Genomic DNA, 27,749 nt, shown 5'->3' with positions numbered 1-27,749 from the left:
TCCACGCTTGATTTCCATACAGATGCATTAAATTCCTACACTGAACCGCTTGAGCTTTCCACCACAGCCCACCGACATCGCAGAATGTCTCGTGTCGTGACGGTACTTTAAAAGCGCGGAGTGCCAGCACTCGACAAGCGCCTTACAAGCTCCAACCTTCACTGGCTCATACATTATATTCAAGAATATTATTTTGTCACTCTTTTAACGTTAAATGAATTTCATTGAAAATCGTAAATTTATCGGCGAAGTGCTCATAATGTACTATTAAAAAAAGCATCAAAATACGCGATAAATAATTTTTGCTTAGTATTTTCTTGGCATTTTGCTAATAATACAATAATTAATATACATAACAATATTCTTAACAAATAAAGAGGATTAGAATAGAGTACAGAAATTTATAAATAATTTTTCACAAGACCAAGTCTACATGTAAAAAAAATTTATTCATATACATAATACTGCCTCATTTGTCCCTCGTCGTCAATGACGACGACGGTGTCGTGGGTAAGAAGGGAGGGTTGTGCACCGCGCGGGAGTGATCCTTTCTGTTTCTCGCAGCATTTTCTCGATGCGACAAAGCTCTCGCGGCATAAGCACAGGCTACTTTGATCGCCACTAAAACATTTTCGCTACCCTTCTTCGCCTTCGTCGACCTTTTGCCTTGCCGTCACCGATAGTAGCTGCTGCTATATACGCGATGACGACGGCGGGCGCGGTCGCATTGCCCGTTACCAACTAATTACAGCGCGGATCAAAGAATTCATCGACGCGACAACGCAAGCGTACGAGAGAAGCGTAGAAACAACATCAAGCAAAAGGGTAGCAGTCGAGCTGCTTACGTGTTATGTAAAATCTATGTAGAAAGGCTCATACTTACACTAGAGAACGCGTTGCTATACATTTCTATTGTATATGTAGCGTATTGTACCTAGCTTAAGACTAAGGTTGCTAAGAGATAAATTCGTTTATACTGAGAGATTCATGAAATGAAATTGACGTAATTTCATGAATTCGACACAAAGGATTTTGACACAAACGAATCGTGATACGGCTTTGATGAGCGAACAATTGTCCTCGAAGGTTCATTACAACGTTATCTACAGTTGTTTTCACTCAAACAGGTTTTTTTATCCGCCTACACTTGTACCTCCAGAATCGTCTGGAAAAGTCATGAGAAAGCAGTACCGTGGCGTCTCCTTGACGCTTGACAAGCGCATATAAAAACATCGAGAACATATTTTTCCCTTTTTAAGCAGTCTTCAATTCGTTTCAACTCGTCATTGCTGTCGACCCATTTTTCCATCTCAGTTTTTTTCTATTTTTTCCCGTCTAATCAAGCGTGGTAACCTAAGTAAACGAATTCGTATGTTGTGTGGACGAGAATCAAAACCGGTTTCCTTATCACGAGTAGCTGCGTTCGATGTTATAATGTGATTTACGTCGCGTCTCATCAACGCGATCTCTCCCGTCGTAGCCTTTTCTTTGCAAAAAATTCGTCATGCAAACATAACGAGCGGCGGGAACTACGAAGAGAGCTTTGGAGAAACTTAGAGACCCAACGCATCAAAGCAAGAATGCTCCTTCTGTCGGAAAATTAGGCCGCATTACGTCTTTGAGGATTCCTCCCCGTCGCCCACCCGCTATCGACTACTGCGCTTCGACGTTAACGAGAACATTCCGCATCGGTAAAAAACAAAATTATTTCTGCGTGCTCATCGGAGTGCGAACGAGAGTTGCGCCCATCATCTTTGAGATCGGATTCCTCCTCCCGCAGTGGCCTCGATGAGATCGAGAAACCAACCATCTTCCATCGAGCTGCGATACGCGCGCTCGAGAATTACGAATTCATGATAAAAAAACAAGCATACTCATTAGGGTCTCATCGTGGATTTTTCTTTTTTTTCGTTCCTTTGTTCCTGCGTACGCGAGCGAATGTACTTTATGCCGCGCATTCGACCGTCATTCGTCACAAAGACTTTTCGACCGAGCGACCGTTGTTTCCCGTTTTGTTCCTTCATCCATCTGTACGAAAATTAGCGTGCAAACGACGAGTAGCTGATGGAAAGGGGGAAGAAAGGAAAAGAAAAAAAGTGGATTGCGATCGATATACGTACACATGGGAGCTGTCATCGAGTAGATGAAGAGCGCAAGGTCAAATTTGTAATAGAATTCGGATGAGAGAGAGAGAGAAAACATAGGCGAGAAGATGAGGAATATGAGGAAAAAGAGACAAAAAGGAGCCTCTTTTGCTCTTGACCAGTCGATGTCACAAAGTATAATACGAACTAATTACTTCATCGTCGTCAAAGCTATACTCGACTACCACTAGAGGCACAATAAGTGGGCACTTTTGTCAACTTTTCTGCATACGTGGCATCGGAAGCGAATTCTTCTTTTGACCTGAGAAGATAAAAAGAAAGAAATATAAATCGAGAATCTAGAACAGGAAAAAAATGAAAAAGAGAAAGAAAAAGAACAGTCAACCAATGGAATGTCCTCGAGAACAGGAATTCGCAAGTTCGACAGAGACGGACGGAAAGAGCTTCTTTTCGACTGATTAGACCTGCAATACGAAAAATGTTGAAGAAGAACGAGCGCATGTATATTGTCGCCACAAAGCTTCATCACCCTCGACTTGCTTTCGCTCCCTCCCTTCTCTCTCTCTTTTTTTTTTTAACGTGCAATACTGCGCACAAGGGGATAAATCAAAGCAGGTACCATCCAGCTACGATGACCATCGTGCAAATCTCCAAAAGAAAAAACACTGTAATTAGCCTCTTCAACATGCCATCCTATCTAGATCCCGTTTTATCAGGCACGGAGGCACGCTTGACAACATTATCGCTGTATCTCTCATACTCGAAGGAGGGGCAGAGGATTAAGGATACGAGAGGGATTAGGGGGTCGAATATGGAGAACCTGTCTCTTGTTATTATCGACGTCGCTGGTCGTCATTCTTTCTCTGCAAACGCAACACATTCGAAAAGGCCGACGCGGGGGGAGAGAGCGGGAAAACTTCAAAGCCACCGAAACGATTGTTCGGCAACGCTCGCTCCCGTGCGTGTGTACCTCGAGAGGCGAAGGGATGCAAGCACTCGCGAACGTGCGCGCCCACCCCTTTGATTACCTTCGAGCTTCTCGTTCTCCTGCTCCTTTTCTCTTTCTTTGGGGAACTCTCTCCCTCTTTCAGTAGCGAGAGGAACGGAGAGAACTGATGGGGAACGGCGAAAACACACCGGAGAGACGCATACGGTCTTCTTTATGTGCGAAGAAAAAGCATCTACACGATGAAGAAGCGTTCCGACGTGTTAAGGCGATGAGGAGGGCGTCGCGATGGAACGGAGTTCATTGATTTTACGAGCATTCTTTTGACCTCGCCTTCGAGAAAGGAACGGCAGTAATTAGTACATCTCAATCTCTTCGTTTATTTTCACCGAAATGATAAAAAATTTTACATTATCATTGGCTCGATGAAAATGCTTCTTTCGTACGGCATTTTATTAGTTGATTTTTAGAAATCCAATAGCAATAATCTGTAATTCTCAAAATTTGTGTTAATCTTTCGAAAAGCATAATTGTTTTCATGTCTGAATTTTAAGGTTCTAAAAATCGTAATGAGACTATAACGGGTTAAAATTATCCGCTTCTTATAATCCTATAAGCTTCAAAAATCCGATAGTAACTTGAGAAGTTAATCTATTATGTATTATAATTATGAGTTCTTGCGGAAAAGACACGAATGATTAAAGTTTTTAAATAATTCGACTTAAGTAAACTTCACGCCATATTATTTCAGCTTTAAAAACTACTACTAAAAAACGGTTCCAGAAAATCAACCAGTCGATATCTCTTATGAGAATAAGGCTGTATCTGTTACGAATACCATAACTTGCGTAGTATCGGTCCTGAGAGGCCACTGCGATCATCATTTTGAATGTTATCGCCAAGAATTACGAGTATCATTACATTGACTAGAGTAATGTAGGGTCCGAATCTCTTCACGCTTCAAAAAATATAGCTCGATCCTTCCATCCTCACCATTACGATAAAATATGTTGCGCACTATACGTAACATTACGTCAATTTAATGTCAAATATTATTATATGAATTTATAATATTATATATATTATATAATATTATTATACATTATAATATATGGGTTTTAAATGTCGATGGTCCAGTTCTATAATGTTCAATGTATGTGTTGCTTCATTTGAGATATATATATAAATATTTGATACTTGAATATGTGACATGACATATACATAATGATGTTATATATATATAGTGTATATAAATCTTGACACGACGATAAGCTGCTACTTGATTGTATTCGTAATCTATAATTAAAATTATGATGTACACACACATATATTTAGGTGTAATTGCAAAATAATTGGCAAGTCTATAAATTCAACTTAATTTGCGATTTATTTATACTTTGTTTTTACTCATTTAATTTATATAATAATTTTACTTCGATAAAAATTTTTAATGGTAGATTATTTTCAAGGGATTTCCTATGTTTCATTCGATGCTCCGTAGAACCGTTCTCGATTATACGATGTGAATAACAGTTGCGCTCGAGAGTTATTAATATCTTAATTACACGATAGGCTTTCGTTTTTGCGAGGACGTCTGGTCGATCGATTCTTCGAGACAAGAATCCGCTTACACCAGCGTCAGATGGGACATGCAAGATTGCTGTTCATTTTATTGCATGCATCTTAAATTCCTGAATCCCATTATTATACAACTGAATTATTAATAATTATTATAATCATGTTTTTAAAAAACTTGTAGAAGTGTTGGTTCCGTTAGATGACGAAATGACAGAAGAACGTAAATCAATTTTTTTCTCTCACACATACACATTCTCTCTCTCTCTTCTATCATTAACATTCGCTTTTTAAAAATATGCGCTTTGATATCGTGATTTTTAAATTTATTTACTTCTTTAACATTTGTATTCATCGTATCTCCGAATCATAAATCGCAAGTCATAATTTTACATAATTGCGCGGGTTCATTGGCGCCGTCGATGCAGACGACAAGGACTTAATCGCGGACGGCATATCAATTTGCGGTACCCCTCCAGTAGGTCGTGTCGCGTTGTCGGACGATCGTGAGTAGTGGCACGCACGCGCTCGCGATCGAACGCGCCGAATCGGTGAAAAATTCGCGGCGACGAGCGAAGAGATGGAACGTCGGCATCAAACGGGGGAGAAGAGTTTGGAAAGTGCGAGGGCACACGCGGACGCGCGCAGCTGACGCGTGAGGAGCGTCGATAAAAGCCGAGCGTCGCCGTGCGTCACGTGCATTTATCACGCATCTACGAAACCGTCAACCGGCACGTGGGAAAAACGAAGGCGTATGTGCGCGCGAAAAAATCACACGTAAACCACGAGATTCCTCGAAATCACCGCACGATGGCTCGTCTCATTTTCTGTCACTGCGAGATAAATCTTGCAAGATAATCGGCGCGACGATAGGAACGACGAGAGTAAACTTCGTGCTCGGAAACGCGAAGAGAGGATAAACCGACTGCTCCATTTTTGCCTTTTTCTTTTATTGCCCTGGACTTGGAACAGAGGTAAATCTGGTCGCGTGGGTAGCTGCTCGTCGAAGCTATATGACTTGAACCGGTGGCAAGTGATCCGAAAGCGCCGGGAGAGCGATTTACCGCAAAGGAGCGACTAAGACGAATCGAAGGTGACAGCCCGAGGCTTGGATTCAGTTGAGAGGAAAATCGCATCGGTGTCACTCGGACCGTGACATCGAGGACATTGTGGAGAACATCGTCGACTGCGACAAGCGCAACGCGACAAAGATCGAGAAGTCGAGAAAAAGAAAGAGAGAGAAAGAAAAAGAGAAGACGATCAAAAAAATCATTCGCATGATTGCTCAACGCATCAACATGACATCAGTGAACTGGATAGTGAGCGAAATAATCGTTGCGTGATAACTGAAGGCTACATCGATACGTTATCAGTGGACAGTTCGTCCAGAAAGAAAATATCGTTCGAGAATCGCACGTCCAAGGAGTCCATCGCTGTATAATCTAATCGGCATTGGCTGTCAGGTGAGAATCCAAGATAACAAGATATGGAATCAGCAGTGCGTATATTACTGTTACATCGCATTATCGGAATTAATCAGTTGCCACGCGATCGAATTATCTCGCCGGATGATTCGCGATGATTAGATGCGTCTCGGTCGTTGCCTCGAAACGAGACTGTCTCGTAAAGAAGATAAATGTCCTTTACGGCAATTAAGAGCAGGAAGATAGATATTCATCTTGACAAAATTCCCATTTTTCTTTTGAGATAAAAGAGAGATTTCCGTGTATTATTATCAATTTGGTAGAAAAAAATCGAGCAGAATACGAATGACGATTTTATTCTGTGCACATATCGGCAATAAACATTCATTATAAGAGAATTGTAACCGTAATATACAAATGCAAATCACAGGGATAACCCATCCATATCTAATCGTCGTTAATTAAAATGATTAACGAGGAAAGCTCATTAACACACATGCAGATAGCAATCAGATTCAATCAGATTAGCGAGATTTCAATCTCGATGTTGCGCACCTTCGCAGGTATTTACAGTTTATTTAAAATCAACGTTGCATGCAAATCATGAATATTTATGAGTAGCAACACAAACTATCTGCACGAATTATTCTTACTCTTCGCAAGAAATCACAATGATAAGAAACGCATCCCCAATCTCCCAATCTACCCTCATTACGTACGTCATGAGTTATCTAAAATCTCGCTGGCTTATCGCTCAAATTCATTTTACATTCGATAATTCATTAGCATCATTAGGCTAATTCAGTTCTGCACACTGGACTTATCAGTGACATAATCACAGTATTTTATACGATAAATACTTCGCGCGAATAAGTTCGCGCTCCCGTCGTAATTTTAAACTAAAACTCGCAGCTGTCATACTTTTTAGACCCGATCGTATCGGAAAACGCGCGTGCTTCGGCGCGCGAAATAAGTTTCGCGAATTTTTCGCTTGTGTCGGGATTTCGCGTCACGGAAGAGAGAGTCACGCTAGAAGGGGTGGAAAAAGACCGGCCGGCTTGGCCTGGGCGTTTCTCGAATTACCGGCGGAATTACCGGGCAGAATTAGCCGCGGCGGCGGTACATCACAATTAATTCGTAATTAAATCCTTCGGGCGGAGGCAGGGGACGCGGTATCTCCCTTTCGTGTGTACATCTCGCGTGGGCGGTCGGAGGGGTGCTCCGAAAGTGTGCTTCAGCGAGCGAGCGCGACGATATGAGGGAGAGGGGCCGCGTATCACCGCGCCGGTGTGACAGCAGGAAATAAAGGGCAGGCCGTGCATTAGCGTCGACGGTCAAAGGGTCGCTCGAATATCGACCGAGACGGTGTTAAATTGCCATTTGTCGGTCGGGGAATGCCCTCGCTTGCGCTTTGCACTCGCGTCGACTGTCGTCCGATATATTGTCGTTCGCCTTGTACGCACTTTGGCTTTTCAACGGCAAGATAATAACGTTTCGCAAGACGCAGTGTCATTTCGAGTACGTACCGTCAAATATTTTTTATCGTTTCGACTCATTTTTTCACTTATCTGTCGGATCCGTGGCTTTTATCGCACGAAATCTTTAATCGCGATGAAATATTCCATTGGAGTAAGAATCAAATGAATCGTAACATTTTTCTATGAGACTTCTCAATTGTACTTTCCTGCATTTTATGCATTTCAGGTAATACGGAATTATATTTAGAATTTCAAGAGAGAAAGGGAAGAAAACGATCAAATTCATTATTACTTTGTCAGATAAATCTGTATGTGTGATTCTGACACAACTTGATTCTTTCTCCGATACTTTTAATTGCCTTTTAATTATCACAATAATTTATAATTTACATTTATTAATAAATTACTTGTATTCATCTTTAAAAATCTTTAAGAATCTATCTGTCTACAACATCCAATTATAACGTCATAAATTGTTATTAATCTGAATGATTGAAAAAAGGAGATTTATTTTATGATTTTAAGTATTATAAAAATAAAATCTGTAGACAGAAAAATTTTCTCCTCCTTTCTTAAATTACTTAAATCAATAATAATTTATGAATTTGACATTATAACTGTTATAAATGTTATAATCAAATAGATAAATTCAAATGTGAATAAATAGTTATTTGAGAGGAAATTAGATTAGCTACGTCAAAAATAAATCTAATACATTTCGAGATTCATAAATTTGACATTGTATAAGGCACTTTTAGCCTTTTAAAATATAAAATATAATTAATTTGTGCCAGTTAAAGATTTTCTCTGTAGAATTAAAATTTTCATTTTGACGAATTTTTGTGTCATACAGTTAGTAAACTGTGGTACAATCACTATAAATAAGTTAGTTTGACGCAAGATAATATTTACAATTTTGAGATTAAATTATATTTTAAAAGATTCAAAGTGTTTTGCGCAATGTCAAATTCATGGATTTCGAAATATATTATAATATATTTATTAATTTTTGACGTAGCTGATCCGTTCAATTCTTTCTCAATTTATTGAAATTTATTTATTTAAATTATATAAAAAATATTTTACCAGAATAGAGGCATTCGAGAAGTGTGAAAATAAAATTCGGAAAAAAACTCATTCTTAGAGAACGCTTTCACAAATATAGTAGCCCTCAGATTGTTTACCATAGAATCGTGTTTGACGCGGCCGAAGATTACTTTCGCCATCCTGATCGCGTTTCCGATCGAGTCCCCAGGCAGCACGAAAAACTCGATACGAATTACCGCCTCGGGGTATAATATCGGCTGTTCGAACCGAGTTGCATCCCCTCCGATGCCAAGTGGAAATCCCGTCTGATCCTTTTTACCGGTTTCGCGTGCGTCACGTTCATCCTCCCTTTAATCCACAACGCTTTTATTGCGCTCTTATTATTAAGACGATACGAAGTGCCAATAAAGAGCATTGATGAGAGGCATAAACCTACGAGTAATCCTGGCACAATTTCCACAATTGAACACTACTATTCGCACCAATTATCGATGGATACTTCTCGATATTTAGGATAAATATGCCTTATTCAGTATTAATTATTTTATTCTCACAATCCGTTGTTTTTGCTATAGTATATATACGTACAAGGATTATTTTAAAATCAATGTCCACAAAATATAGTTACAATCCTCTTGTAGAATTTCTTGTATGTTGTATTATCTCACTTTTAATCAAATATCTAATCTGTGAATGTTGTGCAAATTATAAATATTTAAAGGACGAAAATTTATATTTTTCTTTTTCAAAAGCTCGATTCTCTTTTTATTTTCCACAGTAGGCTGATGTAACTTCAAAGCGCTGTAACAGACAGATAACGTGAGCGGCACACAAAATACAAACGAAACGCGAATTCCCACGTTTCTCGTTTAACATACACTACCGTAAAGTGCTTATCAGACATGACTATATACAGATACAAGATTTTCGCCTTCGTCTTCTGAATCCCGCTATTCTCATTCACATCATGTACAAGTTTTAAGCCAAGTCCTAACTGAGAAACTGAATGAAGTGTCGCAAAATACCGCTTTGAAAAAAATCGTCCAAAATTTTTAAAATACGTATAATTTTAAAAGATACCAAAAAAGATCGATGTTATGCACAGATTTGTATTATTATGTATTAATTTATATTTAATAATTGGTGTATTTTCAACAGATTTATTATGAATTATTATTGTCTTGAGTGGATTCTTACACAAAATTCTTACATATAAAATATATCTTCCATTGCGAAAGACACGATTTCTTAAAATAATAAGAAATCATGTTTTTACAAAATCTCATCTTCCGCAATATCAGCGCAAATCTGATCAGCTGATCGGCTGTCATCTGATATCTTGCAGCTTCTTGATTCTTTGATCGCGGATATGTATGTCAATAATATCATTTTATTTTACATTGCAATCGCGAAAATACCGTCAAAATGAGAAAGATGAAGTCGCGTTATTGGTAGCGCCATTAGCGCTACGTCAAAGGGGTAAACCGGTCACGCACACGCGTCCACTTGGGAGCGCGCGCATAATAAATCCACCGTGGTGACTCGCAGGAGTGTACTCGTTAAAAAACGCACTCTCGTTTATTATACATATTGCGTACATGTGTGCTCTCCGAGGGAGCGTAACGCGCCGCGACGCTTTTGTCGCGTCGGCGTCGCTCGACTATCGCGGCAAACCGACGCCGGAATTTCGGTAGCGCGCTCGGAAATGCCCGGAGAAATCATCGCCACCGAGTTCACGTATTTTCATGTAAATTCGTACCGTCGCAGCCCCACGGTCTTTCTTCTCTCCTCTTTCTCCAACGTTCATTTGCCTTCGCGTTCTTAACTCGCGTCGCGTCGGTCTCCCTGCCATCGTCGTCACGTCTTTTGTCTCTGTTGGTCCGCGCAAAACGGTCCCTAGAATTAGTATTCGACGCCGCATCTCCACGGCCTTTTTTCGTATGCCTCGGGGCAGCTCCGAGGCCGTCGAAACACGCGGGGGCAACCGAATTTTTTCTACGACTTTTCCCGCTTTTTCGATGCCAGGACGAGTGATGCACCCGTTGCACGGACGCTAGGTACACATATATACCTCGAGCCGGACGTACCTTGAATGCGAATCGCCGTTTACCACAATCACGGTTCAAATGCCGAGAATACAGTCTTACTCGGCAAACTCGTTCTACGCACGCATGCGAGTTAAAAAAAGTTTATGCAATTATACACTACCATCGAGCAACAGCAAGAAAATTTGCAGTAAGAAAGTATATTATTTAAATTATTAAAATAAACGGATAGATAGAATGTTAATATTATTAATATTAATGATTTTTCGTCAATGACAATAAGATAAATATTTTTTTTCCTCAAATTTATTAATCCTATATGTTAATCTATGAGCTGATAATTCTGAAAAAGTAAATTCCGTGAGCAAACTCTAGAGATTTGAAAAGCAAATAAGTTTTTCACTTATCAAAATATATTACCTGCCTTTTTTATCTTTGCTTGCATTTTCTAACCCTAAATGTAAAAAGTTACTTAACTTGTGTCTCAAAATACATCCGGTTATCTATCTAGATGTCTTCTCTTTTTGGCAGGCGGGTATCGATCGAGAAATATGTTTCATCGCGCGCGCGTGAGTATGGAAGAGCTACGTTTAGTCCTTCACATTGAAAAGAAGCTTTCAAATAGGCGAGATTAGGCCGCGTCGAAAGTAGGTAAAACCTTGTCAAAACAGAATTCCAAGCGCGTGGCTTGAAAAGCGGGTCTTATCGTTTCAGGTCTTTAGGCATGCCAGATTAGTTTTATGCGTTGACAAGTACATCGTGCGCCCGAACGACATGAATCCAAGCGATCGTGACGCATATTGATTAGGCTCGTCCGTTAAATCGCATCGGGCAAAAAGATATCTTGATTTTTCATAAAATAAATTAATAGCCCGCAATATCCAATTTATATGATAAATAGTGATTTTTCCATAAAATACAATCATTTACGTGAATATAATTTATTACATTAGTATAAAATACATGTTTTTAAACAGACTACTTATTTGATATAAATTTGAAATTATATATTAAAAATACAGAATTTATTTTTTACTCGAAGAAGAATTTATTAAGAATTTAATCGATAAATGTATTTACTTAAATGTTTAATGAACTGTTATTTTAAGCTTTAATTTAAACTTTTAATTTTATATCTCTTCTCGTCGCGCAAACAAAACTGATTTTCATACATTCATTATTATATTCATTATTTTTCTACATCATATTTTTTTATATCGCTTTAATTTTGCATTTTATCTTCCCTGTTACATTTGTTCATACTTTCACGAAAATGTCTTTTATGCAAAAATATTCTGTCATTTCTGTCAGCTTTGCGTTACCATTTGACGTTATTCCTTAAGGTTCGTGACTCGTAATCACTTTGTTCCTCGCTTCATTTCTCATCGATTTTGCAATTATCTTCTAGTATTTCTACTTGCTAAACGACGATAGGTATCTCGTAACCGAGCTTAAATTGCCATTATTTATACGCGCGGCACGCGTCTCATTGTCTCGTTGCTCACCGGATAGCTCGTCTACGATGCGGCAATAAAGTAATGAAACATCCGCGCGAGCTTCCGCAGCATTGCTTCGTATAAGATAGTCGCAATGTCCGATTGCGAATTCCAGTATTAAGTTATGATAAAAAGCACTCGTAGAATCGACAGAATTTTATATTATATTATAATAATAGAAGAGAAACACATGATATAAAATATGCAGAATTCAAAGAATTTAATAATATTCGTGTTTGCTATTAATTCAAAATCTCGTAAATTCCAGCATCAGTAAAAATTCTATGTATAAGAAAAGATAAAAAACATAATATAATAAAAATTAATAAAGGGACAAAAAAATGAAAAATTTACATTTATATATTTCATCCATTTTTTTCGCTGATAAGCGAAATTTTGCGAAAGACTCCATTTCTACATTTTATCAATCCTATATTTCGCTTTACTCATTTCCGCGCTATTAAACGAGGCTAGCACACTGCTTTTAAAGCGGTTTCGCGCCGGCGATATATCAACGAGGAATACAAGCATACCGAAGCGGCGCATAAAGCGCGCTCGATGAAGAAGTAGATCGTGGAAGAGGAAGGAGCGAACGAGATGCGAGAAAGGCGGCGGCCTGTGCGGGGGAGGATCGCGGATGGGAGAGAACGAGGAAAAGGGGTGCAAAAGGTAGCGACAGGGAGCGCCCGTAACTAACGCACCGTGAAATCCACTGGGCACGCGCCATTTCACTTAGCCCATGGCGGCTCCTTTTCCATGCAACCGCGAACGGTATGCCGCTGCCTCCCTTTGCCACGCTGGAACAGCGCCCGTCGGACTTTCCATTCCCATCGTCCTCGTCGACGGTCATCGATTCTCGAAAGTCAGGAACGCGCGAATTCAGCCGTTCCGCGGGAAGCGTAGAAAAAGAATCAACGTCTTCCAACATCCATCTATGCGTTTATTCGTCTCAGCGATCCTTCTGTTTCCAAGACAAGACGAGCATTCGAGTTTGCTCCGCGATGATCGAGACGCTCTGATGTAGTTACCATCGATCGTCGAGAATTTTCGTCGCGTATTTTCCGCTTTACGAGCGTCGCGAATCGTAACAATGCGTCGACCACTTTACCACTGTAGCTAACGACCTTTCCCGATAAGTCGCGCCACGCCGTGCAGTCGTACAAAGCCGTGGAATATTCAAAAGAATTTCTAACTGTCTCTCCATCGTTGCTGCCTGGCGAGCGGAGCGCGAGTTGAAACGCGAGGGGCAACGAACTTTCGTCGAAGTCACGGCAGCAGACAAACGCCACGTTAGGGATTCCGTAATGGTATGTGTCGCTTAAATAAACTTCAACGAGAATAGATCGTCGAAGTGGAACATTTGATTCCGGCTACGATTGTCAAAGGTGTACGTGTGATTTTTATCACGTTGCGAACAGCGATGTGTTTGCGCCTCCACGATTAGAATTTAATTTACATAACTCGCACACATAATCGTTTTTTCATAAAACGTTATTCGGTTAAACCGCGTTTTCTCATAAATTTTTCTTTCTTTTTTTTTTAAATTTCTATAAAAGTTAATACCTTATACGCCGGAATGATCGATCGCTTCGTGAATGTGTATTTTTAATCGGTCGAATAATGGACAATAAATCTCCACTTGAATTCAGAAAAAAAGTCATCAAGTTTATATAACAGTTTTTCAATATAAAAATATTTTTAAATTTCCACTGATATTGTAATGTTTAATATGATTCTGTTTTTTTTACAATTTAGATAAAATTATAGAATTAGAAAATAATTTTGACCAACAAATCAATGTTCTCTGACCTAGCTTTCTAGGTGAATCGATCAGGTGAAATATTATATGACACGTATACACACACATATGTACGTATATATTTATCCCTCCATTTCCTACAGTAAAATGTTAGCTTCCGGCATTTAGATGAAACTGGAAAGTCATCGTCAATCGTTCGACCCGTTAAAAATACACATTCACGAAGCAAAAGGTGTAATCGATCAGCGTGACATATACACAATTAAGTTTGGACGGAGAATGATGCGCGCAGTAAATGTCGTATGTGATGGACTATCGAGTATCAAGATTACTTTGCCTACGGAAATCATATATAGAAATAAGAAAAAAGATCGATACATTCGGGAAAAGATTTCAAAAACACTCGCATTACATCTATCATTTTTCCTCTTGAAACGAATAGCGCCATTTAATATTTTCTATAGAGCCCGACGAATCCCGGCTCTGCGTGCAATTTATTCTCCCCCCCGATTCACCCCCGCGGCAAACGTCTTCGCCTTCACCTTTCGTGCAGTGTTGCGTCGTTTGCGTCTTCGAGAGTCCTTTTACCGCGCGGTTAGCGAAGGGACGAGGTGTGAACGAAGAACCACAAGTGGCCTGGAAAGGGCGTCCCTTCTCGCCCCCGGTGGTAACTCAATCCGCCGGCCGACCGACCTGGCCGTCGCCCGCGACTTTCACGGAGTTACGCGTTTTCCTGCCGACATTACATTCGATATATACGGGGGCGTCGGTGAAGGTCCGATCAGCCACGGTCGATTGGAGCTACGCCCTTACGCCACGGGAATAAGCCGCGTGCCAGAGAGAGACGGATAGAGGAAGAGAGGGAGAGAGAAAACGGGACCTGAGGGAGTTTGGCGGATCGCCAGGACTCCCCTCCGCAGCCAAAGCGGAGATATCACGGCGCGATGGGTGATTCACGTGCGCGCGAGCGAACGGTTACCGAGCGACGATGCAACAAATTAACCGGCAGTAATTGGTTGTCGTATAACGTTACCTCGCAATTCGCGGAATTCTCTGGGGAGGCCCGCGGGGTGTACCCGTCAAATAACAACGTCCGTCGTATTATTTCAATAACAGACCGAACCGTTACGAACCGGCCGGCAAATGTGTCTGCGTAAATCTCACTTGGCTTAAATCACTTAATCTCTGGCCAGATTACGGAATTTCTTTTCTAAACGGTGGGTCCTGCGTAGCTTTAGGTAGACATGTTTATTTATGTTAGGGCTGCCGGAGCGTGTGAGTTAGCATCTTTCGAGGGGTAGAAGCACGAACAATAGCATACCTTGAATGATGGGTTGAAAAAAAAGAAGTAAGCGGTTAACTTTTTTATGTATACATTTTATTGTGTGCGCACACACGGGCTTTCATCTTATATATTAATTATTATACATTTATGTATGTGTGTGCGGAGAGAGACGCGCATAATTATGAACATCTAACAGGACATTAATCTTGATATAACTTGTCGCTCATTTATCTTTAGAAGTTTAAGATATAATTTAATTATCAAGTTGATTAATCGTGTAGAAAATTTATATTAATTCAGCATTTACAATATTCACTCGCTTTTCTTCTCATTTGTGTATGAGAATACTTAAATAATTTATAATGTATAATATTAAGTGTTGAACACATACGTAAACTTTTGTGAGAGAAGCCAATCTAAGTCTTTGAATAAATATTTCGCCGGTTCATAAATTTGCCGAAACTTCAAAGATGGGACGGCCGTGTTACAGATATGGCGTTAAAGCGTAACAAGTATCACACGGATTAAAGAGCCGTCTCCGAAAATTAATTGGCGCGCGACGATTTTCACGGCCGACAACCGGTCGACGTAGTAATTGGGAAGAGAAACGAGCGGGCCAATTGTGGCCACCTGTTCTGTTATGGGTGCGTAAAACGGAAGGGGCGCCTTAAAACACTTCGCGTACGCGTTTCACAATTCCCAACCGTTACCTCGCTCCCTAAAGCGTTGAGTATACTCGAATAATCCCCAAGCAGGACCTCGCGCACAAATACGAAGGTGAATACTCGGTGAACTTTTGCATACATGAACAGAATCTATGAATGTGAATTAACATCAATCAAATATCTAGCATTACCGAACAAAGTTAACAGAATTATTAATTTGCTTTTGCTTGACGTTTAATAATATCAATTAATTTGAAATATAGATATTAAAATTTTTTCATTCATTTTTTTGGAAAATAAAACACTTTATACATACAATTAAAATGTGATTTTTATACCAAGAGAAAAAAATTCTGAATTAAGTTCCACTTCTTTGAATTGAGAAATGAGAAAAAAAGAGGAGGTATACGTAGCTATTAGAAGTCATTAGCCGCCTATGTAGGTTACGCATAAAAAGAGGATTTACATAATTCACGCATAGATTATTGTTGCTCACACGGCCGGTTGAAAGTTTCTTTGTGCCGCTTATCACAGTAGTCACTCATTTATATTGATTCTCGAGAATCCCGAGATATATAAACGTTTACGTGAAAAGGTAAGCGTCACGCACGTCATGAAATGCGGAACTTTCACGTGAGAAAGTTTCCCTTTATATTAGAGAAATTAAGATTGCGACTCTCTATCGGGCGGTTCCGTTAATAATTTTTTGTCTCGCGCGCGTCTCGAGGGGATAAGGACTCTTTCGAAAACTTAATAGCGAGGAAGCGAGCCTTGTGAAACCTGTCAACTGTTTCCAACGTGCTCAACGAGCGACAGCTTATACTCTCCCCTCCGATTCTCTCCGTTAAACGATGCTTACTACGAGATACAAGAGACGTAGGTACATCTTGCCGGTTCCCAGGGATGCATGCGGGCGCGCGCGATAAACATCGAGATCGGGAGGACCGCGTCGAAGAGGGAGCAGGTAGAAATTCTCGGGACAATTTTTAACGACGACCACTAACGTCACCCACCGTCAAAATGCGCCCGTGTCTCCCAGCTGTCCTCGAGATGATGGCGCCTCTTCTCTTGGCAGTCTCAAGTATTATTCGTTGTTCCGGCATTTGCTACCTACACTTATGCAGCGACCATATTTTTCGGAAATAAATTTATGACATTCATGTTGCGGTTAGCATCCTTTTGTAACCGCAGGTCTGTGAAGCAAATTTCGCAGTAGATTCGAAACGCGTTTTAAACGCTGCATTTCAAATAGAATATGATCAAGATATACTATTCAAATTCAATACAAATTCTTTGAAAAAGTTTGGCTGCTTATCTCCTTCGATCAATCAAGAAACTCGCAGATATTCCAACAATACCAGAAAATTGAAGAGAACGGAATTATAACTACTTTTGCATAAAATAAATTTATCATAAATCTTGCTGTGTCCGAGATTAATTGGTAGATGAAGATTAAGCCATGAATCTTTTCGAAGAGGAAGAGAATGTTAATAAACGTCGATGGATTCAAGCGCGTCTTCTCTTGAAAAATGTCGTTGCCAGCAGCGAGAGATGATTACACAGTCAGAGATTCCATGGGAAGTTATAGAACGAGATTGCATCTTAATGCCTTCGCGCGCGCGACGGGGGGAACAAAGTTTATTTATCGCCACTGGTGTGCACAGCCGCGTGTTTGTCATTAATGCAGTTTGCCGATAATGCAGTTTTAATAACTCAAAGTTTCTATTCTTCTCCAATAACAATCCTACTTGAGCAATTCTCCGTCCGCGCCATTGTCTCGGTGCTCGCTTCCAGCGGATGCAAAGTTATCAGCGTGGATGCGCGCGGTCAAACAACGACCGCTGCATCCAGCATTTCTCTTTCAAGCTACACGGCCGACATATCATATGTCGCGTTCGTTTTTCACTCGCATATATCTTCCGCGACGCTTACAACCTCTTCGGCAGAGTATTCAGGCCACGGCGAGTGTCCCGTTTCACGAAACCGACCAGCAACCGAAATGGTGCCTCGTAATAGGATCTACCACTACGAGGAGTAATCGGAAGTCTCTTATGCAGATGGACCGGTAAGAGAATTCAAACGCTGCCTCTATAAAACCATCCGCGCTAACGACGCTAATAAATCCCGACGTCTTCAGAGGGGTAGGGAGGACAGGGCATAACCGGACGCTGCAACATATTGCGGGAAACGGCGGGATTCACGATGAGAACCACTGCGATATCGCTTGTCATAAGTCACTCAGCGTGTGGCGTACAACGAACATGGGCAGCGTACGTAGGATCTCTGCACACAAGCCCGTTCTCGACTTCTTCCCTTTCATTCTATTTTCCTTGGAGCTCTTCTCGCCTTCCTTCTCTCAGCCTCTGGCTCTTTCTTTTATCAACCGTCCTCCTCCAGCTCGCTCGTCTACCTCTTCCTCTCCGTCACGCTCTCGTCGTCCATTCTCTCGTTATACATTCAACCAGTTGATCTTACGAGCATTTTACGGACACTCCCAGACCGCGTTCAGGACAACGCGCGTCCTGTGCCCCGCTGAGCTGCCCCATCGCCATCGAGCGAGCGGTTCATCTTGCGCGCTAATCCAGTCGCACCATCGAATTCGATGCTGCGATATGGTTTAATCATTAAATGGGACAAGTAGAGAAAACGCCGATAATTTATTTTACGATCCACATTCGTATAAATTCCGCGAAGAAAAGGAGGAAGAGAAATGAGAGAGAGATGAGTCAAGATATTTACGTATTACGTATGCCAATTCAAATCTGACGACTAGTCGCGACGATAAGAATCTTTTAATATAAGGATTACTAAAAGAATTTCTAATTAAAATAGGGCGAGCTCTTACGATTTGCAATAGAAGTAATCATTTCGAATAAAAGAGGAGATTGATTAAAATATAACATCATAAGAAAATATAATTAAAGTGAATATTTTTCTTCTTTACATAGAATTCTTTATATAGAAAGAGAGAAACAATTTATATCATTCTAATTTATGTCTCGAACACGTCTAATTTATTTCGTTTTTCTCTAAGTGTCATATAAAAATATAATTATTAGTAGTTTTTAAAATATATTAGTCTTAATAGTAATAATATATAATGTGAAAAATTCCTATTCTCTTTGTGAGAAGAGAGTATATAAAAAATAATATATAAAATGGAAAAGGCTACTCTCAATACCTCACAAACGTTTATAAAAAATAAAGGATATAGATGTGTGGATTATTTGCACAAATGACTAGTACAAGGAGGAAAAAAAACAAAGATTTATAACAGCCGTAAAATCGGAGAGAACTCCAGGAGGTATTCTTGAATATATCTCAGGTTTCCGATTTCGAATGATTTTTATTCTCCTTGCGCGGGATCCAGCGCGCTGCTACCTGGGAAGAGAAAAGTTTCTTAGGCTGCAAGTCCAACGTGACAACACGGTGTCATGTAACAGTTTATTTCGAGTCTCGAATTTCCCGGCAATATTTAATCGATCCCCCATGAATGAGAAACGTTCGAGCCGGCATTTCTCAATACGCGACACCTGGAAGTTAATTTAAAGTTTCAAATTTCCAAGATATTTTTTCGCGATCTCTCCGATCGCAGTAAGCGCAGTACACGTCGATATCCTCGACGAAGACGCGCGATCGCTCACGCGGGTATCGTTCAAAAATAGCATTAAGACATCTGGTGCGTTGCTTTGAGACAGTTGTGGAATCGATTCGTTTAGCCACTGGTAAAATATACATAAAAAAAAAGATCGTATAAATTATAAAATCCGCGCGCGTATACGTTAAAGAGACTAAATTTGCAATTCATCTTTTCGAGACGGTCTGTTGTATTTTCGAGAATTTACGTGGCAGCGTGACTTGTTCCAGACGATGTAAATCCATATATTCCGTGATCAAATTTTTTTTAGCATCCAATTTATATGTAGCGCGACGTGTTCTTACTTACACGATTGTTTTGACGCCTTGTGAATATGAAACATTCGACCGTACGCACTTCTTCACTGTATATATCTCCTCTCTTTTTTTTCTCTGCGTTTCTCTCATTCCTCTGCCGGAACAGTGCTCGCTTCCGTTTGCCACCCGACATGACGATCGTCTACGAGGCGAAAAACGAGAGAGACGGAAGAGAAGAATCGGGGGAAGGGAAATTGGAAGAGGTAGCGTGAAGAGAAAGAGAGAAAAGACACATAATGTCTATTCATCGCCGATCGAAGATGGACGTTCTTTCGAAGGGTCTGCTAACGTAGCACGCATTTGAATATGAAAATATGCCACGAATTAAAATAACACTGACTGTGGTGAGCTACGCGGGGCGCGATCTTAAATAATTCATGGGATTTTTCACTTCACCGCGAGTAACCGTGATCTTGATGCCAGAGCGCCCCGCCCGATCACGTCAAAGAATATCGTAGGAGTCGGTTGTATTTTTTAAGCAGTCTAAAGAAAAAAACTTTCTATAGCTGCGAGAAAAACTTCTCGAATTGCATTATATTCTCTCAAAGAATTTAGACAAAATTCCACACATTTCTTTACAATATTATTTAACATTTCATAACTTGAGCACAATACAAAGTTGACATGTGCATTATTATTCGTGAAAGTTCAAGACGTTATCCAGAGGAAAATGTTATTCGTGCATCGTTATTGTTTCATAATGCGGTCACCAGCCACAAGCTATTAATACGACTAATACAAAAAGGCGTTGTATAATATTAACTACTAAATCAGGTCACGCATAAATCCGTACATTAATATAAAGAAGTCCTTCGATTCAATGTATGGACACATAAATCACGATTCCATTTTTAACACAATTGTGCAAAATTTATTCTGATCATTTTGATATTTACAATATTATTATTATTATTATTATTATTATTATTATTATTATTATTATTATTATTAAATTATTAAAGCGCTGTTTATTTAGCGTTATGAAAGAGAGAAAGATTAAATTCTTTCAAAACCATGTAAATAAATAATAAATAAATAATTTTAATGAAAATACAATATGGCGAGAATTATAAATGTGTACAAACGGATAAAAAAATATGAAAGCAGTTTCAAATAAAAATAATTAAAAGATCACAAAGAAAATTAATTTTTAATCAATTAGAGAAATCGAGAAAAACTAAAAAAATAACTTTGCCATCTTAGACATGAAAAATTTGTACGATATCTTCGTGATCTGAAGAATACGGAAGTTCAAAGAATCCAGTGATCTAAAGAATGCGCAAGTTCAAAGAATCAGGTCTTCTTGATATTGACTTTGAAAATAATTATCATTGTTCTAATAAAGAGGCGGCACGTCTGAAAGATTTTACGTAAAAGTCAATGGCTGCGTTCAGCAGGAAAAGCTGCTTTGCAACTGTTGTAAAATTCGTGAATCTGATTGGTGTATGCTCTTAGATCCAGTCAAAATTAAGAGCATACACAATCAGGCTCACGAATTTTACAACAGTTGCAAAGCAGCTTTTTCTGCTGAACGCAGCCAATGCAACAAAGCATCAATTTATCAACTCGTGCTCTACTTTCGGTCGCTTTTCAAACTTTCCTTCATATATTGTGTAACATGCATTACATATTTATAAAACAGTTTTTTTGGAAACTTCCTTAATAGAGATCTCGGATATACCATAGATAAAAACCTTTTAATAGTCTCCCTTAGTGAAGACCTCCAAGTTCCTAACGTAAAACTATTATGTTACGGAAAGGTTATAAATTTTCGACCTAACTTTTTGTTCCACAATGTCAGACTTCAAAGAAACGCATTGTGTAGCTCTTTAAATTATAAAATTTATGAAACGTAAACGCTTAAAAAGTTCGTCGAGAAGCAAAAGTCATAAAATAAATCCGTAGTTTGCGGACAAGGATAACTCGCAGAAAGCTCAATTAAAACGACTTAGGTGAGATGGTAAATATGATTTGGACAAACTTTTTCACACTGAAAATAAATTTTTCATCTGCAATTTATGAGCACAAGCGCACGTTGTAGATCTGTCATAGTTTACGCGTTAATCTATAACCGGACATACGTACATTATCTCGCGCGCCATCGTTTCGCAATTTTGTAATCGCGAATACGTTGTTGTAAATCACGTAATAACTGATCTACATATATACTCATATATATTACTATCTACATATATACTCATTAAAGTCATGACATTATGTTGGTCCTTTGAGCGTAACTTTCTCTACGGTCGGCTGCGACACGTGTCATATACATTCTCGCCTTATCGTTATTTATCTGACCGATGTCCAAGTAAATACGGACCACCATGCAGCTTACAATGATACAGAGATTTCCTTATGCCCGATTGTCAAAAGGGGTTCACGAAGATAGGCTGCATAGCTATTCAAATTTTTTCGCAAAACTACCGTAGTTACGCAAAGAGAGAGATAAGATTTATCTCCGTCACGAAACGGATAATCTCGTAACATTCTCGGTGTTATCTACATTCACACGAACAATTTCCTGTACTAATATTTTTTACCTGGTATGTAAAAGAACTTCTGCCTATATTTTTTGTCGGTAGATCCTACGATAGAAGTTAATCTGCACTTTCAGGCAACAAGGCAGATTAACTTCTATTGTATTCATGGACAAAAAAAATCCTTTCTTTTTCTTTCTAAAATTCCAAGATTTTTTTTCACGTAATAATCATCTGGCAAGTAAATGAAGATAAAAATACTTGGTCAAGTGATGTCGTGGATAAAAAAATATAAGCAGTCCTAATAGCAAAAGAATCCGAAGTAATAATTCAAGTCTCATGAAATATACACTTAAAATATTAATTTGTAATTAATATATTCTAATGTGTAGCTACTCAAATTACAAAAATAATAATTCTATTAATATATATATTAAGAGACATCAATACTTTTTACTTTTACAAGATTAAGCGTTTAGACAAATTATAGGTTTTAATAATATGCGTACGAAATCTTTTTTTCTAATTTATGTCGATTAAATTCTATGCGAACAAGAATTTGATTTAACGATTAATTATCAGGATATTTTGCTAGAAAGAAAAATCAGAATGCAAATGGATAAAAAAAAGGTATATGCATATCGTGCGAGTGTGGACTCGGTGGCCGCACAAATGAAACACGTATAACAAAAATTCCGTTTTACGTGTAACATTTTCGCACGTCCGCGCTTTTAATGGTCCGTTTTAATGTACATAAAAAAATGTAGCAGCGTAAGCTGGTCGTCGGCGAGCGAGAGAAATTAATTGTGAATGGCAGGCCTGCGGATGGCGGTGCGGGAGAGGCGCGCGTTCCAGAAGATTACATCGTATCCGTCCCTGGTGTCTGATGCGGATACCGTGTAGCGGTGGTACAGAAACCGGTGGATTTGACTCGCGCGTTTCTCTGATAAATATACGCGCGAGCGTGTACACACACGCCGCGTTTACACGCCGAGGGCCGAGAGGCGTGCACGCGCAGTTATACGATGAGAGCCGACACGTCGGTAAATTTCAGCGTGATCACCAGCTACAAGCCTTACGACAAACGAAAGGCGTACAGGCCGCGTACCGTAATATTCTGTCGAATTTACGGGGCGCCGTACGTTACGACTTTATTACAGGACGCGGCACCGAGGTAACCCACGAGGGTGATGTTACGTTCCAATGTGGGAATGTATTTCCATTTCGCTCCGATTCAACGTCGATTATCGTGAGACTGGGTGTACGTCGCATACGAGAAATCCGCTTGTCGTAACAACTACGTGGCTCGAATTGCTCGTATAAAGTCGATATTGTTAACGTTGCTTTTACGATATATGTCACAGGCGATATGCTGTAATTTTTCCAGATTTCGATTATACGGATTTTATTGTTTCATTGTTTAATAAATATATAAGTCCAGGTTGGAATATTTTTTATCAAAAGTCCAAATTATTAAACGCGCGGTCGAAAGAGAAACATTTCTTAAACATTTCATACATGTATGAATATATGTAAATATTATATGTTAATATATGTAAATATTCGCCAAGGTGGATTTATTAAATTTGGTATTAAAATTAAATTTAATTAATTAATTAAATTTGAATATGCATTTGATTGATTAATTAAATTTGAATATGCATTCTTCGCGATATCATTAAACACCATATAATTAAGTCAAGCAACTACACTCGCACTTGATATAAATTCTAATTTATGGATCATAATGGATCCTCGTTATCCACTGATGGAATATTATCGGCACATCATGTAAAGAAACTATCAGCATGATACAGTTTTCTTTGTTTTTTTTTTAGAAATTATGGATAGAATGTAATTATATTCTCTTCCGACTGTTATCTAACTGAAACTCTTTAATTAACTGACGATATCCGGCCAAAACGACGTACACAACGATCGTATAGCCACGGCATATTAATGAAAAACGCTTCGTCATTTGACGAGCATTACCGTATATACGATGCGCCGCCAATTTGATTGACAATCCGGGTTTATTATGTTCCTCTTGAATAAGATAGAAATTTACAATTTTTTACAAGTTGGAAATCGCCGCGCACGGATATTATTTATGAAAAGAAGTTGGTAACACGAGAAATCGGTATAACGGTGTAACAAGGTTACGTCATGTAGCACGGAGAAAATAGGAAATAGCTTTACATGAAAATAGAGGGCGAATTAAGGGCTTCGTTCTCTCGAAGAACTATAGGGGGGCTCAAAAGAAGTGATCTCAAAAGTCGCAACCATTGGGACTGACGGAAGGTGATCGTTGAAATATATTTTACATGCCAAAAAGAGAAAAGAGACTTTTGCTACGCACCGCAAGCTAAATATTGTTGCCAAGAAGTCAAACAGCCAATATTGAAAAGAATTTCCAGAAAACAATGACCCTCTTTTTTACACTTTTACACCTTACAAAAAAGAAACCGAATCAAAGATTTGTATTCTATTGCTGGATCAAAGCAAGTTGTATTTTTTTCAAATTCTTCTTATTTATATACCTTATGTAAAAAAAATAAATATCTCTTGAAATATAGATGCCACAATCAACGTACAAAAATACTTAAAAGTAGAAAATTTGAAACTAAGAATATAAACAATTTAATGAGATTACATACGATTTGTTTAGTAAATCCTATTACACGAAGACTAATTTAATTAATTGGATTTAATATTATATGAATTTATTGAATTTAATATTATATTATTGATTGGATTTAATAATTACATTAATAATTACATGAATTTTTTTTTATAAGACTTTCGTAGGTGTAAATATTTTACGAAGGAAAAATCTCCTCGTACAATATTAAATTCACATAAAATCTCCTCGCATGATATTATAAGAGAAGATTTTTTTTCCTCTTTGTAATAAAATATTTACGTCTGTGAAGGTCTTATCATGTATCGAACGAATTGTCGCCGCAGGAACTGTTAATTAGGACCTTCGTCCCCGAATCGATATAAGCCTGAGGTAGAAAAGGAATCCAAGGGGTACAGCCTAGTAACACAGATGATAGAATCCGATAAAGCCACATAGTGGATCATGCTGATACGATCGGGATTCCGTATTTTCGCGACTAAGCCAGCGCGGACTGCACTCTCCGGGCGTGCTGTTATATTTTGGTGAGATGCATCGATCGTCGGGCGGATACACGTCCCACGAGGCTCGTTAAGGGGAGACGATCACGCGCGCGCGCGACAAGGACAAAATTATCGTAGAATGGCAAGAAATCCGACTCCCCGTAGGCGGCTTTATAATGCTAAGACGTCGCCTACCTGTGCATCGTGGCACTTATTAAATCTCGCTCTGGCATCTCTCCTCGCTGCGTACCTTTCATCTCGGGTTACCACTCGACCAGTACTCGCAACCAATCGTGCTGCCTACGCTTTGAATGTCAGAGACTTTGCGTCGCGAGATTTGTAGGAATCAACGTCTTTTATTCTTACGCCGCGTCTCGACGCGCGTGTTCTCGACGATGAATATTCCATCGTCAGTCGAATGTTCAGGTTGTTCGAGGTCCTTTTAACCTTGTATCTCCGTCGACAGTTACTTGCGATCATCCTCTTTTGCTACGTGCAACATGCTCAAGATATATGCAGCTGAATACGTGTATGTATATGTGTGTGATCAGGCGCAAGAATCAAAGGAGTCCTTTCGAGAGGATCCTCAGCGATTCGAAAAAGTCGGAAAAATGCATGGAAAAGCGAATCGGCTCGTCAAGGACTCTGTTATTAGATTTTTCACTGGAAAACTTTCTCCACAAGTTAGATGCGCGTTGCGCAACACAGTTGCTTCGTGTAAATTTGCTCGCTACATACAAGTTGTAAAAATAAACGTGAAGGATTCTTACAAGAAGCATATAGGTGAAAAAAATATTTTGATATACAATATCTCAAAATTTACAATTTGTTCTTAGATATTGTATGTGAAATTGAAATAATGCCTTTTTTTTACGTAAAATAAATAATTGCAATCATCTCTTAATACGGAAGAAGATTAAATGACAAATATATTAAATAAAAAACACCAACAATATAATTAAAAGAGAAAAAATATATAAAAAATAATGATAACGTTCTATTCACTTTTTATCTTATTTATTTTTTATCTTATTTATGTGTATATAATCGCCGACTCCGATTGTTCGGAGCAACGTGTGAGTTCGATTGAGAAGGCGGAGCGGTCTTTTTACGTTGTTTGCAAACTTGTGCGGAGCACATCGCGCGGAGGGTCATCACACGCTTTCCAAAAGTGAACAATAGAAGGGAAGTTGCCGTCTAGACATAAAAGCCGAAAAAGTTGTGACTGCATCTTGTAGCGAAGGACTCATGCGCGAGACCGTATCCTGAAGATGGCCGACAGACCCCCGGAGAGCTTGTATAGTATATCGCCCGGATAGTATCCTTCATCCTCCTTTCCCCTCCGACGTAGTCGACCAACCTGCAGGCAAGGAACGAACGTTTTGGTCACTTGACTCTAATATCAATTTGTGGCACTCAAAAAAGAAACATCTCTACCTAACCTAACATATAACATGATGAGGGTTCCTCCGAGAGCCTCATCTCGCTCGTTTGGAAAGCACTTAATTTATATTAATTTTATTCCACGCCCAATAAAACGTAGACTCTTAACAAGACTACATTTCTTTAAAAGTAAACATCGTCCGCGCATTTTGATTGGCATTCTGATGCAACGAACGGCTTTCATAATTCCCTCAACAAACAGCTATACAAAAAAAATTAAAACGTATGTTGTAATTTAGAATCATCTTAGAATTATTTGCGAGATCCACCTAAGCGATGCGTAACAAATTTTTGTCAGATATGTTTACGAGTCTCAAATGAACCAAGACTAAATTATACGATCGGTGCATGACTCATTATTATGAGAATCTTGCATTGTTATGAGAATCTTAAAAGCGCGATGCAAGAGTGCACCTGGAACTGGTGCAGTGTTCGTGCTGATACGGCGTTATCAACGGCGGGCCCTGATCATCCGACTCTACCGGTGAGTGCGACGCATTATATAGCACATACCATACGGATGATAGGTGACAGGAAGTCGTAATCTACCCCTTCGCTATCTCCCGACAAAACCAGCGATTGTTTACATCGTGAGATTTTTAAATAAGCTGTTAAGTAATTTATTCATGCCCCTCCCCCTCTTCCATCTCGTCATTATATGTGCTCCGAACTTCTAAAGATTCACACGATAAACCATAAGACAACAGCGTGCATCGCGTGTCGACTCGCGATCGACTCGTGAGACAATGTTTCCTCGGCCATGGAGAGAAATCCGGGGGGGGAGATTGGGGGGGACTCCCTTTCTCTCTCTCTTCCTAGAGAATCTCGTAGACGGTTCACTCGATGTGAGAGCTGTGTCGCATCTATAAGCTAATTTCACGTTGAATAAAAACGTAATCCTCTGAAAGGGAAATCCATTTAACG

At 39.3% G+C, this 27,749-nt stretch overlaps 1 protein-coding gene across 5 annotated transcripts in view; it reads left to right on the top strand.

The window, feature by feature from the left end:
• Nucleotides 1-27,749, top strand: part of Fz2 (frizzled 2) — a 92,205-nt gene that overhangs the window by 33,887 nt on the left and 30,569 nt on the right. The window contains exon 1 of one of the 5 annotated variants that reach the window (XM_083080855.1): nucleotides 5,209-6,089. The exons of 3 other annotated variants lie outside the window; for them this stretch is intronic. The gene's annotated coding sequence lies outside the window, so the exon portion shown is untranslated. One more of the 5 variants, XM_083080856.1, reaches the window with a different exon arrangement.

This window comes from Camponotus vicinus, unplaced genomic scaffold (genome assembly GCF_025532165.1).
Source record: "Camponotus vicinus isolate PSW18456_S1 unplaced genomic scaffold, iyCamVici1.0 SCAF_10, whole genome shotgun sequence".
Classification (NCBI taxonomy): domain Eukaryota; kingdom Metazoa; phylum Arthropoda; class Insecta; order Hymenoptera; family Formicidae; genus Camponotus; species Camponotus vicinus.
Note: the sequence above shows the minus strand (reverse complement) of the source record. Positions and strands in the feature narration are given on the sequence as shown.